The sequence below is a fragment of the Schistocerca serialis genome, chromosome 4, assembly GCF_023864345.2.
Source record: "Schistocerca serialis cubense isolate TAMUIC-IGC-003099 chromosome 4, iqSchSeri2.2, whole genome shotgun sequence".
NCBI classification, from domain to species: Eukaryota; Metazoa; Arthropoda; class Insecta; order Orthoptera; family Acrididae; genus Schistocerca; species Schistocerca serialis.
In genome coordinates, this window is record NC_064641.1 from 861,192,540 (window position 1) to 861,205,416 (window position 12,877).

The 12,877-nt window shown below is 46.5% G+C and overlaps 1 protein-coding gene across 1 annotated transcript in view; it reads right to left on the reverse strand.

Moving 5' to 3' along the window:
- LOC126473501 (15-hydroxyprostaglandin dehydrogenase [NAD(+)]-like) overlaps window positions 1-12,877 on the reverse strand; it is a 97,480-nt gene that overhangs the window by 51,020 nt on the left and 33,583 nt on the right. The gene's annotated exons all lie outside the window — the stretch shown is intronic.

The window sequence follows — 12,877 nt, forward strand, 5'->3', positions numbered from 1 at the left end:
AGTCTGTGGGTGCGCCATTCTGTACGTCGTCTTTCTGCTGTAAGCGTGTGCTGTTCACAACGTGCAAGTGTGCTGTAGACAACATGGTTTATTCCTTAGAACAGAGGATTTTTCTGGTGTTGGAATTCCACCGCCTAGAACACAGTGTTGTTGCAACAAGACGAAGTTTTCAACAGAGGTTTAATGTAACCAAAGGACCGAAAAGCGATACAATAAAGGATCTGTTTGAAAAATTTCAACGGACTGGGAACGTGACGGATGAACGTGCTGGAAAGGTAGGGCGACCGCGTACGGCAACCACAGAGGGCAACGCTCAGCTAGTGCAGCAGGTGATCCAACAGCGGCCTCGGGTTTCCGTTCGCCGTGTTGCAGCTGCGGTTCAAATGACGCCAACGTCCACGTATCGTCTCATGCGCCAGAGATTACACCTCTATCCATACAAAATTCAAACGCGGCAACCCCTCAGCGCCGCTACACATTGCTGCACGAGAGACATTCGCTAACGATATAGTGCACAGGATTGATGACGGCGATATGCATGTGGGCAGCATTTGGTTTACTGACGAAGCTTATTTTTACCTGGACGGCTTCGTCAATAAACAGAACTGGCGCATATGGGGAACCGAAAAGCCCCATGTTGCAGTCCCATCGTCCCTGCATCCTCAAAAAGTACTGGTCTGGGCCGCCATTTCTTCCAAAGGAATCATTGGCCCATTTTTCAGATCCGGAACGATTACTGCATCACGCTATCTGGACATTCTTCGTGAATTTGTGGCGGTACAAACTGCCTTAGACGACACTGCGAACACCTCGTGGTTTATGCAAGATGGTGCCCGGACACATCGCATGGCCGACCTCTTTAATTTCCTGAATGAATATTTCGATGATCGTGTGAGTGCTTTGGGCTATCCGAAACATACAGGAGGCGGCGTGGATTGGCCTCCCTATTCGCCAGACATGAACCCCTGTGACTTCTTTCTGTGGGGACACTTGAAACACCAGGTGTACCGCCAGAATCCAGAAACAATTGAACAGCTGAAGCAGTACATCTCATCTGCATGTGAAGCCATTCCGCCAGACACGTTGTCAAAGGTTTCGGGTAATTTCATTTAGAGACTACGCCATATTATTGCTACGCATGGAAAATATCGTACTATAGAGTTTCCCAGACCGCAGCGCCATCTGTTGTTGAAAATTGTAACTACTGTAAATTCGAAAGTTTGTCTGCCTGAAAATATACTGTTGTCCCAAGCATATTGCAACAAACGGTGTATTTCTACCGCTGCTCGTTTAGTTTTTATTGCCGTTTCAAATATACCGGTCATTTTTTAAACACCCTGTATGTAAAACGTAATCCGATTTTCATATTTTTTCCAATGTTTATTTTCCAAGTTTAATTGACATAGTGATAAATAACATCCCACTATTCATCAAATTAAGAATCGTTAGTGGCATATCCAGAAATCGTTAAATTTATTTTTGAAACTAAATAAAATAACTTTCGTTGTTCTTTTATTTCTCAGACTTTTGTATCATAAAATGATTTTTTTACACTTGAATGTTTACTATTTGTAAAGCCGGATGTCATTATAATATTCAGTTTAAAAAAATTAGCTTTTGTAACATTCTGGAAAGCTATAATTTCATATATATAGAACAAAGAGTCTCAGTTTGTCTGCGTTTCTTCTGCGATCATGCTGCATTCTGTTGTCAGACTGTGATCTGTAAGAACTTGTACAGCACATACAAAAATCTTATGTTTGGGCATATATGAAATACTTTACCATGATAAGTAGGTAAAAATGTGAAACCAAAGGAGAAGAAACTGTGTGAAATAGTGTTTTCACTGGCTAATCAATACCCATGGATCAAAATTATCTTGATTGGCGACTCCATAGAGTGCTCTGTGCACATCGACCAAATACGTGCAATTAGAAAGGTCAGCGTTGGAGGTGATATTGATGGTTGTTGTGATCGTTTCATAGCGTTGGTTACTGATAATAACTTGACACCAGTGCCTATGAGTTTAATTTCTGCACAACAGCACTGAAGATCACTATGTGATTGAAAATCGATTTTTCTGTCAATAAATCATCAATATTACGACCAACGCTGACCACCTTTCTAATTTCAAAATTATCTCGTAGTTAAACGAGGAGCATAGCACTTTTACACCATACAGATGAGTATATAGCATATCAATGTAATATTCATTACATTTTAGTATTGAATGTACTAACTTTTCATTTTATCTATATGCACTATACTGATAATAAGAAAACCTAGGAATATACATGTGGTACTTCCTATGAAAAACCCCTTAAATATTTGTACATATCACATTACAGTGACGATGGTTCGCGTAATAGACAAGGTTGAACGGAATCAAGTGCTTACACCCGTTTCAGCTGATATTCACGCATTTCTCCATTGCTGCGTTAACGGAACTGTAGGATTGGTTATCGTCCACACAGTCAAAAGTTTGGTGGATTGCAGTGACTGGTTGTAAACGTGACTCCAAGTAATGTATAATAGCTAGTGTGGAAACACTGCAGCTCTGTGAAGTGCATTGCTATCAGTATAGTGAAGTTTTATCAGTTTCGTTTAGCACCCACAAATTGTCTCCGCTGTAAACTACGTATTTAGGAAAAATTTCAGCTTGGTTGCTGTGCAGAACTACGAAGGAAGAAACGAGCTTGAACTGAAGAGTACAGGTGAGTGGGCAAGCAGAGTCGTCTCCCACCCCGCCTCATGCTGGGTCGCTTGCTTACAACACGACGTCGACAAAAGCTGTTAAATACATTAGGAGGTAATAGTTACGGGAGATGGTGCTAGGTGCCAAAAAATAGAGAAACTCACCTAGTGGAACAGGGGTAGAGCCATTGAGGAAGTTTCCTATGGACGCAAAACGTAGTAAATTTATAATACAGTCACTGATCTCAAACAATTCCGCACCACATAGTTAAATTTAAGTTTAAAAATGCAGTAAAACAACAGCGTACAGTGAATACAATAATTATAGCAGGTCAGCAACTGGAAGCAGTAATTCCATAAATTGTCTGGGAGTACGCTTTAGGAGTGATTTAAAATGGAATGAACATATAAAGTTGATCGTCGGTAAAGCAGATGCCAGACTGAGATTCATTGGAAGAATCCTAAGGAACTGCAATCCGAAAACAAAGGAAGTAGGTTAAAGTACGCTTGTTCGCCCACTGCTTGAATACTGCTCAGCAGTGTGGGATCCGTACCGGATAGGGTTGATAGAAGAGATAGAAAAGATCCAACGGAGAGCAGCGCGCTTCGTTACAGGATCATTTAGTGATCGCGAAAGCGTTACGGAGATGATAGATAAACTCCAGTGGAAGACTCTGCAGGAGAGACGCTCAGTAGCTCGGTACGGGCTTTTGTTGAAGTTTCGAGAACAGTATATTGCTCCCTCCTACGTATATCTCACAAAGAGACCATGGGCATAAAATCAGAGAGATTAGAGCCCACACAGAGGCATACCGACAATCCTTCTTTCGACGAACAATACGAGACTGGAATAGAAGGGAGAACCGATAGAGGTAGTCAAGGTACACTCCGCCACACGCCGTAAGGTGGCTTGCGGAGTATGGATGTAGATGTAGATGTAGAATGTTCACTCCTTACGACGGGCAGTCTGTCACTAACTTATAAGCATAAAAAGAAACGGATTTACTGCTATGTGGAGCGAAGATAATAATATTCACCTTCGGAGGACGCGATATTTGATTTACAGAGATCGGTATACTTACAATTCAAGTGTGTGGAGTTAGCGCTAATGTGGGATAACGCACGCCACGTCCATGTTATTTTCATATAGAGGCGGATGTGTGGGTCGAGATGGCAAGTACCTCAAGAAACTGTGACAGTATGGCTGGGTATGCGTTTTGCCTATCCAGATAGCCGTGGGTCAATTCAACGGCTCGAGGCCTCTTGTACCGTCAACCCTGACTATCGTGAAGCATGAAAGGTGGACGTGTGCCTACGGGCATTGGGAGGACAGGTCAACCCTCTACAAATTTTTGTCAGACTGTCTCTTAAGGCGAAACAGTCATTGGAGGGCAACAGCTGCAGTATCTGCCATGCTCACATTTATATAATGCTTGCCCAGGCACGTTCGGGAAGATGTTTATTTCCGTTGCGTCTCGCAGAACTTCTGTGCATTCTACTCACTCTCGTACGAACACCTCCGTCGTCGTTGTAGCCCGTCAAGTAAAACAAGTCCCCAATTAGACAAACAGTCTCATGTCTTCAGTCCTCCTAAAGTCACGTTGTGTAGTAACAGAAAGGTTGAGCTGTTAGCAATATGAAGATCGTTGTGAACGCCACAGTGCATTACTAGGCACTGTCTCGTTAGAGGTTGTATGCTTTTCCCTCCCTCCAGTCTTTGAACTGACTTCCCTAGCCATTACCAGGGGGGAGCTAGAGTTTCACATGGGTTCTCAAACTCGGCGTAACTTAAAATTTTTCACAAACCAAACTCATTGAGAGAGACGAAAGAAGACATGCGTAAAAGTTCTAGGACTGACCTGGGATCCAACCAGAGACCTTTCGGCTCTTAGTCTTATCACATTATCACTTTTTTGGGTTTGTACCAGTTCTATTTTCTGCAGAAGAATTACTTAATAACAGCGTATTCTACATAGTGGAATCACGTTCATAGACACATAAGGAAGTTTTAATCTTTTTTTTAAATGGGAAACTGAGACGAATGAAACATGACTTCTTGATGTGAATCTTCAGGTTTTGGCGGCGCGAAGACTGTTCCATTAAGTTTCGGGTGTGCAGCCGCAAGAATTCTCCTTCTTCTAATATTTCGGCTGTATAACGTTCAGCCTCGATAAATCATGGAATCCGGTACTTGGTTCAATAAACTCACAAAGGCGTCGTCACAGTTCAGCTCACAATGATATATCGACATGCCAACACAGATCGACTGCAGAGTCATAGATGTAACTCGCGCATTGTGCACGTCTCTGCCGCCGACCAACGTCTGTGGCGCATTTGCATCTGTGGCCGCATGCGCAGTCGCGCGATATACACGCGAGCACTGGAGCGGCCCAAGGTGACCTTGTTCCCCTTCCCCAGCGCACCCGACCCGAAAGTAACACCACCCCCGATGTTGTCATTGCCTCCGCCAACCTCCTTGGGCGTATCACTGTCGCCGTCCTTGACCCCACAGGTAGCGATCACCTCCCTGTCCTTCTCACCATAACGTCTGCAAACCGCCCCCCTCCGGCTCCGCACCCTGCACCCCCTCCCAAGGTCGTCCATGACTATCGCCGTGCCAACTGGGATGCCTACCGGGACTCCATCTCCACCCAGATCGAAAGCCATCCTCTTACCTATCGCCGTCCTGCCGACATCGTCCACGCCTCGTCCTTCCTTCAGAAGGTAATTACTGACGCCATGGAGGTCCATGTTCCTACTACAACCATCCACCCACACCATCCCACTCTCCCTCCGCGGGCTGTCCTCCTCCTCCGTGAATCCCGCCGCCTCTATCGCTCCTTCCTGTGCACTCGTGACAGGGATACACTCCAACGCCACCGGCAAATACAGCGACACGTACGGAACCTTATTACAGCAACGAAACGCCGAGACTGGCGCCAGACCTGCACACGACTCGACGCCACCCTCCCTATCAACTCCTCCAAGTACTGGTCCGCCTTCCATCGTCTTACTGGTTCCCTTTCCGCTCCCCACTACCCCCTTCTCCATAACGATCGCCCCCTTCCTGACAACCTCAGTAAGGCCAACCACTTTGCTTCTCAAATTTCCGAGGTCTTCTCCATCCCCAATGATCCCCACTTTGATTATTCTCTTTTCCCCACCGTCATGGAACGTGCCAATACCTCGGTCGCTCCACTTGCTCCTAGTCTCCAGTACTTGGGGCAGTTGCCCCCCTCCGACGTCAACACTCCCATCACAGCACAAGACATTAAACTTCTCCTCCGGTCCAAACACAACACGGCCCCTGGTCACGACTGTGTCACCTACCATCACCTTCGAGAAAGCCCCTATTCCTTCCTAACTGTCCTCGCCCATCTCTATAATGTCATCCTCTCTACTGGCTTCTACCCTGACCTGTGGAAGACATCCCGTGTCCTCTTATTCCTCAAACCCAACAAACCCCCTTCTGCCGCCTCTTCCTATCGTCCCATCTGCCTCATCTCCGTCTTCAGTAACGTCTTTGAATCCATCCTCTCCCACCGTATCCATCAGCACCTTGCTCAACACCACCTCCTCCCCCTTACCCAGTGTGGCTTCCGACCCTCCTTCTCTGCTGACGACCAACTCCTCAACCTTGTTCCCCTTCTGTCCCTCCAGCTCAACTCCCGTCGCTCCGCCATTTTTGTTTCCCTTGACCCCCAACATGCCTATGACCGTGTATGGCATCCCGGTCTCCTCTTTAAAGTCCAAACCTACGCCCTGCCTATCAATTTTGTCCGTCTGGTCGCTTCCTTCCTCTCGCACCGTCCTTCCTATGTCACCCTCCACAACACCAACTCCCGTATCTTTTATCCCACAGCTGGCGTCCCCCAGGGTTCTGTCCTCTCCCCTCTCCTTTATCTCTTGTATACAGCTGATATGCCCAAGCCACCCCCACCAGTCCACCTTCTCCAATATACTGATGACACCGCCTTCCTGGTTCTCTATCCTACCCTTCAACGGTCTCAATGTACCCTCCAAACACACCTTAACAAGTTCACCACTTGGTGTAACCAGTGGTTCCTCCGTCTCAACCCCTCCAAAACCCAGGCAATCATCATAGGCTGCACCACTCGCTCCTTTCGCCTCCCTGATTTCTACCTCACTATTTATGGTCGTCCTATCCAACTCACCCCCACCCTGAAATACCTTGGCCTCACCCTTGACCGACACCTCACCTGGACACCTCATCTCCTGACCATCCAGCAGAAAGCCCATTCCCGCCTCCGCCTGCTGAAACTCCTGTCTGGCCGGACATGGGGATTGCATTCTTCTACCATCCTCCACGCCTACAAATCCCTCATCCGTCCTATCCTCTGTTATGCCAGCGTCACCTGGATCTCCGCCCCCACCCGCTTTTACAAGGCCCTCCAAATCCTTGAACGCCATGCGCTCCGCCTTGCCTTCCGTATCCGTCTTCCTTCCCCCACGCGGCTCCTGTATGAACTGATCCCCTTCCCCCACCTCCTCCTGTTCCACCAACATCTCCACATCCTTTACATTGTTCGCAGGCTTGATCCGCCCCACCCTCTGGTTTCGTCCATCCTCTCCACCCCCCGCCTGTTGCCGCGCCTCTATCGCTGTATCTCTCCCTCTCTCCACCTCCACACCCTCCATCTTCTTCATCAGGGCAATTTCCCACGCCTCCCCCTCCCGGATGACGAACTTCGCAGTGACATCTACCCTTCCTTCCAACTATAACCTGGCCTTGTTCCCCCCCCCCCTCCCCAGGGCCCCTTTTCCTCTTTCCTCCTTCTCCCAGAGCGGATTTTCCTCCGTCCCCCCCCTCCCCTGAGACCCTGCACCCCATACTTGCCTCTCTCCTTCCCACATCCCTCCCTACCAGGCCCTCCTCAGCGCGCCCCCCACTCTTCTCCCCCATCTCTTCCCCTCCCTCCCTTCTTCCGGTCTCCCTCATCTCCTCGCGCCTGGCAGATCCTCTGTATTGATCATCATCAGTGTGCCACATCAGTGTTGTGTTTAGTGCTGTTCTCGTGTGCATCAAGAGGTGTGATTTTAATTGTATACTGCCTTGAGGTTCGCCGTCAGTGTTACGTTATGTGCTACGCCATCCGTCAACACCTTTATGCTCCAGTCATACTGTGCCTTGTGTTCTTTTAATCGTCACAGTGTGTGGCTTTTTGTGTGTGCTACTTTTAAACAGTTTTTTATCTCCATTTTACAGTCACCCCGTTTTTTGTCTATTGCCTTCCATGATGTTCCCCCTTTTTTATATCTATGTTCACCTTATTCTCTCCTTTGCTGTTTTTAAATGTCTTCTATTGTTTTGTTCTATGTCTTTCGGCTGAAGAGCAGCGCATATGCTGCTGCCAGCCCGCCCCAATGGGGAACTGAAATACAATAAAGAAAAAAAAAACTGGAGCGGCAGTCTTGCGACTCACTCTGAAGTTGGTTGAACGTTATACAGCCGAAATATTAGACGAAGAAGAAGGAGATTTCTTGCGGCTGCACACCCGAAACTTAACTGAACATGACTTTTCTTACCAACAAAGCAGTAATGCCGGACTATAATATACAAGTTGGCACAACTGCACGGATTACCCTGGCACGCCTCCCTCTTCGATCTAAATTCCCACTGCCGCCCCAGTCTACTTTAGATTCTCCCTTACACACGAACAGAATTGACGAGGCTCTCTGTGTTCTAAAATAGCACATCAATATCGAACGTAAATGGAGGATCCCGCCTGAAACGTAGGTGCAGGTGAAGGTTAAAGCAGACTGGGGCGGCAGTGAGAATTTGGATCGAGGAGGGAGGCGTACCAGGTATTCCGTGCAGTTGTGTGAACCGCTGTGCCTTGTGCCTAGGTGGCGTAGTGGCCTAACGCAGCCACCTCGTGAGCAGGACAACCGCGTTGATTACCAGCCTAGGTACAAATTTCCACTCGCCGCTTTAGTCATTGTACATAAAATCATATCTGTATGAAACCAGTAGTCTCTAAAATTGTGTCAATACGTAAAAGTACACTTCACAATAATCAGAATTGTTGTTGTTGTGTTGTTTTTCTGGGAGGAGACCAGACAGCGAGGTCATCGGTCTCATCGGATTAGGGAAGGACGGAGAAGGACGTCGGCCGTGCCCTTTCAAAGGAACCATCTCGGCATTTGCCTGGAGCGATTTAGGGAAATTGCGGAAAACCTAAATCAGGGTGGCCGGACGTGAGATTGAACCGTCGTCCTCCCGAATGCGAGTCCAGTGTGCTAACCACTGCGGCCTTTCACTCGGTCTTAATCATAATTAATGCAGTATGTATAGTAACCCAATGAATGGAAAAATCAACTGATACAAAAATGGGACATGTAATAAAAATACTAGAAAAACAAAATCGATCACTTGTTGCTTTCGGTGTGGCCGAGCGGTTCTAGGCGCTTCAGTCTGGAACCGCGCAACCGCTACGGTCGCAGGTTCGAATCCTGCGTTGGGCATGGATGTGTGTGATGTCCTTAGATTAGTTATGTTTAAGTAGTCCTAAGTTCTAGGGGACTGATGACTTCAGATGTTAAGTCCTATAGTGCTCAGAGCCATTTGAACCGTTCAAGTTACTGCTTTCAAAAATTAAAGTTCAGTTCCATCTGTACTCATAACTTCCCCATCAAAAAGTAATTCTATTCATTTTCATTCCTTCATAATAAAGGTTAGGCAACTTGCCGCAGTGGATACACCGGTTCCCGTGAGATCACCAAAGTTAAGCTCTGTCGGGGGTGGCTGGCGCTTGGATGAGTGACCATCCAGCCGCCATGCGCTGTTGCCATTTTTCGGGGTGCACTCAGCCTCGTGATACCAACTGAGGAGCTACTCGACCGAATAGTAGCGGCTTCGGTCAAGAATACCATCATAACGACCGGGAGAGCAGTGTGCTGACCCCACGCCCCTCCTCACCGCATCCTACCCTGAGGATGACACGGCGGTCGGATGGTCCCGGTAGGCCACCCGTGGCCTGACGACGGAGTGCTTCATAATAAAGAATGATCACATTGTGTTTAATTGCAGCATGTCATTACTATTATGGAAAAGCCATAACCAATAGGCAGACATTCTTAAAGAGATAAACCAAAATGTCAGTCAGTCCTATTATCTCATATGATGTTATTTACTGGAATAACATTCTGTATGACGAAATTTCCAATCAAGGGAAAAATTTAACTTGTCAAAAATATAAGACAGTAGAGACATTTATCTTTACCTTTATCACAGTTACGTAATATTATCTCTAACAGTTCAAAAAAACCTACGTGTCCTACAGTGGAGCCTTTCAGCTGCTTTTAAAACCCAGTCTCATATTGTTTCTTCTGTACAGCATGTGGCACAATCTTGTCTCCTCCATGTTTCTAGCCGGCTGGACCATCTGCTTGCATCCTGGAATGCCTTAAGCAATCCGAGCGCTCCTTTCACACTTCGCCCCACTGATAGATCACTCATTGTTATTTACTTCATAATTCCTTTAGAATCAACAATGAACAGTTCCCTTACAGTATATCATAAATCTTGAGGCACACGCAATAGTCTCTTGCAGTCTAGTGGGTCGAATCAAACAGTAATTGTATTTTCAGGTTTCATAAACCACGCTCTTTTCTTGGAAAATTCATCAAGCAAAATGTGTGACTGGAAAAGCCATTGGTCAGGCTGAAGCCTTTGAATTTTCCTGCCGACATTTCTCAACACTGTCATTGAACGATAAGATCTTTGTGGCATATACAAAAATAAACTGTAATGGGTACAAGCAAAATTCAACGAACTTAACTTTAAAATTAGAAAGCCTTAATGGTTTAAATTCTCCGTTTATCGCTGCTCTTCTTGCTACTCAGGTGCAGGTTTGGAAATGACAGCTTTAGTATACAGTCTACAATGTGCCAGTTTCTTGTGGGTACACACCCCCACTGCCATAAATAAGGCAGAAATCTTTCGTCAGCGCGCTGTCTGCGTTTACAGTCACAGAAACAAGCGAACACTCGTAAACAGATAATATTACATCGCTTCAGAATACCACTGAGCCACCGGTTGCGCAATATGGCATAATAACTGCAACAGAACACAAGTATCTGGTGACAAAATATTTTTCTTCATGAAGCTACAAGCAGTTCATTCGCAGTGGTATTACCATTCAACATACAAACAAACTTACTCAACACAACGGCTGGAAAGCCTAAATATCAAATACTGCGTTCTAAAAATGCATTCAACAAGATTCTATTACCTTACTGCTACACGAAATCACCAGCAGGTGAAACTGTAATTAGCTCTCCCAGTATTGAAAAACAATGACATTAGTCAAAGCAAGAAACTCTCCAGAGCCTGAACGACTTTCTATTAGACTGAATATTGAATTAGCCATTGTCCATTCCTAAAGGACATATCATACGGTGGGTAGGACCGCGCGACAAGAATATGAAGGATAAAACAACGAATGTACACAATTACGCAGCTACATTGCTAAGCATTAAAAGTATTCATAATTGCGATTGTGGGCAACCATCAGCTGCAGAATAGAATGACGGGAATGAAAATTCGTGCCAGGTCGGGATTCGAACCCGAACTTGAGGCTTATCGTGAACACTCGCTTTACTATATGGTTATCCGTGTACGGCTCACGGCCAGACCCAAATTTCAATGTGTTGTCAGAACTGCAATATTGTATTTATTCGCCGACACCGGGAAAGCAACTTTCAAGTAAAGTGTCTCGCCCGTACTGGCCATTAAAATTGCTACACCACGAACATGACGTGCTAGAGGCGCGAAATTTAACCGACAGGAAGAAGATGTTGTGATATGCAAATGATTAGCTTTTCAGAGCATTCACACAAGGTTGGCGCCGGTGGCGACACCTACAACATGCTGACATGACGAAGGTTTCCAACCAATTTCTCATACACAAACAGCAGTTGACCGGCGTTGCCTGGTGAAACGTTGTTGTGATGCCTCGTGTACGGAGGAGAAATGCGTACCATCACGTATCCGACTTTGATAGAGGTCGGATTGTAGCCTATCGGTTGCGGTTTATCGTATCACGACATTGCTGCTCGCGTTGGTCGAGATCCAATGACTGTTAGCAGAATATGGAATCGGTGGGTTCAGGAGGGTAATACGGAACGCCGTGCTGGATCCCAACGGCCTCGTATCACTAGCAGTCGAGATGACAGGCATTTTATCCGCATGTCTGTAACGGATCGTGCAGCCACGTCTCGATCCCTGAGCCAACAGATGGGGACGTTTGCAAGACAACAACTATCTGCACGAACAGTTCGACGACGTTTGCAGCAGCTCGGAGAGCATGGCTGCATCACAGACAGGAGCGCCTGCGATGGGATGGTGTACTCGACGACGAACTTAGGTGCACGAATGGCAAAAAGTCATTTTTTCGGATGAATCCAGGTTCTGTTTACAGCATCATGATGGTCGCATCCGTGTTTGGCGATATCGCGGTGAACGCACATTGGAAGCGTGTACTCGTCATCGCCATACTGGCGTATCACCCGGCGTGATGGTATGGGGTGCCATTGGTTACACGTCTCGGTCACTCCTTGTTCGCATTGACGTCACTTTGAACAGTGGACGATACATTTCAGATGCGTTACGGCCCGTGGCTCTACCCTTCATTCGATCTCTGTGAAACCCCACATTTTAGCAGGATAATGCACGACCGCATGTTTGCAGGTCCAGTACGGGCGTTTCTGGATACAGAAAATGTTCGGCTGCTGCCCTTGCCAGCACATTCTCCAGATCTCTCACCAATTGAAAACGTCTGGTCAATGGTGGCCGAGCAACTGGCTCGTCACAATACGCCAGTCACTACTCTTGATGAACTGTGGTGTCGTGTTGAATCTGCATGGGCAGCTGTACCTGTACACTCCATCCAAGCTGTGTTTGACTCAATGCCCAGGCGTATCAAGGCCCTTATTACGGTCAGAGGTGGTTGTTCTGGGTACTGATTTCTCAGGATCTATGCACCCAAATTACGTGAAAATGTAATCACATGTCAGTTCTAGTATAATATATTTGTCCAATTAATACTCGTCTATCATCTGCATTTCTTCTTGGTGTAGCAATTTTAATGGCCAGTGGTGTACATAATGGATGTACGAGTTCTGGTTGTCGACACAGATTTGACGACATATGGAATTTTGG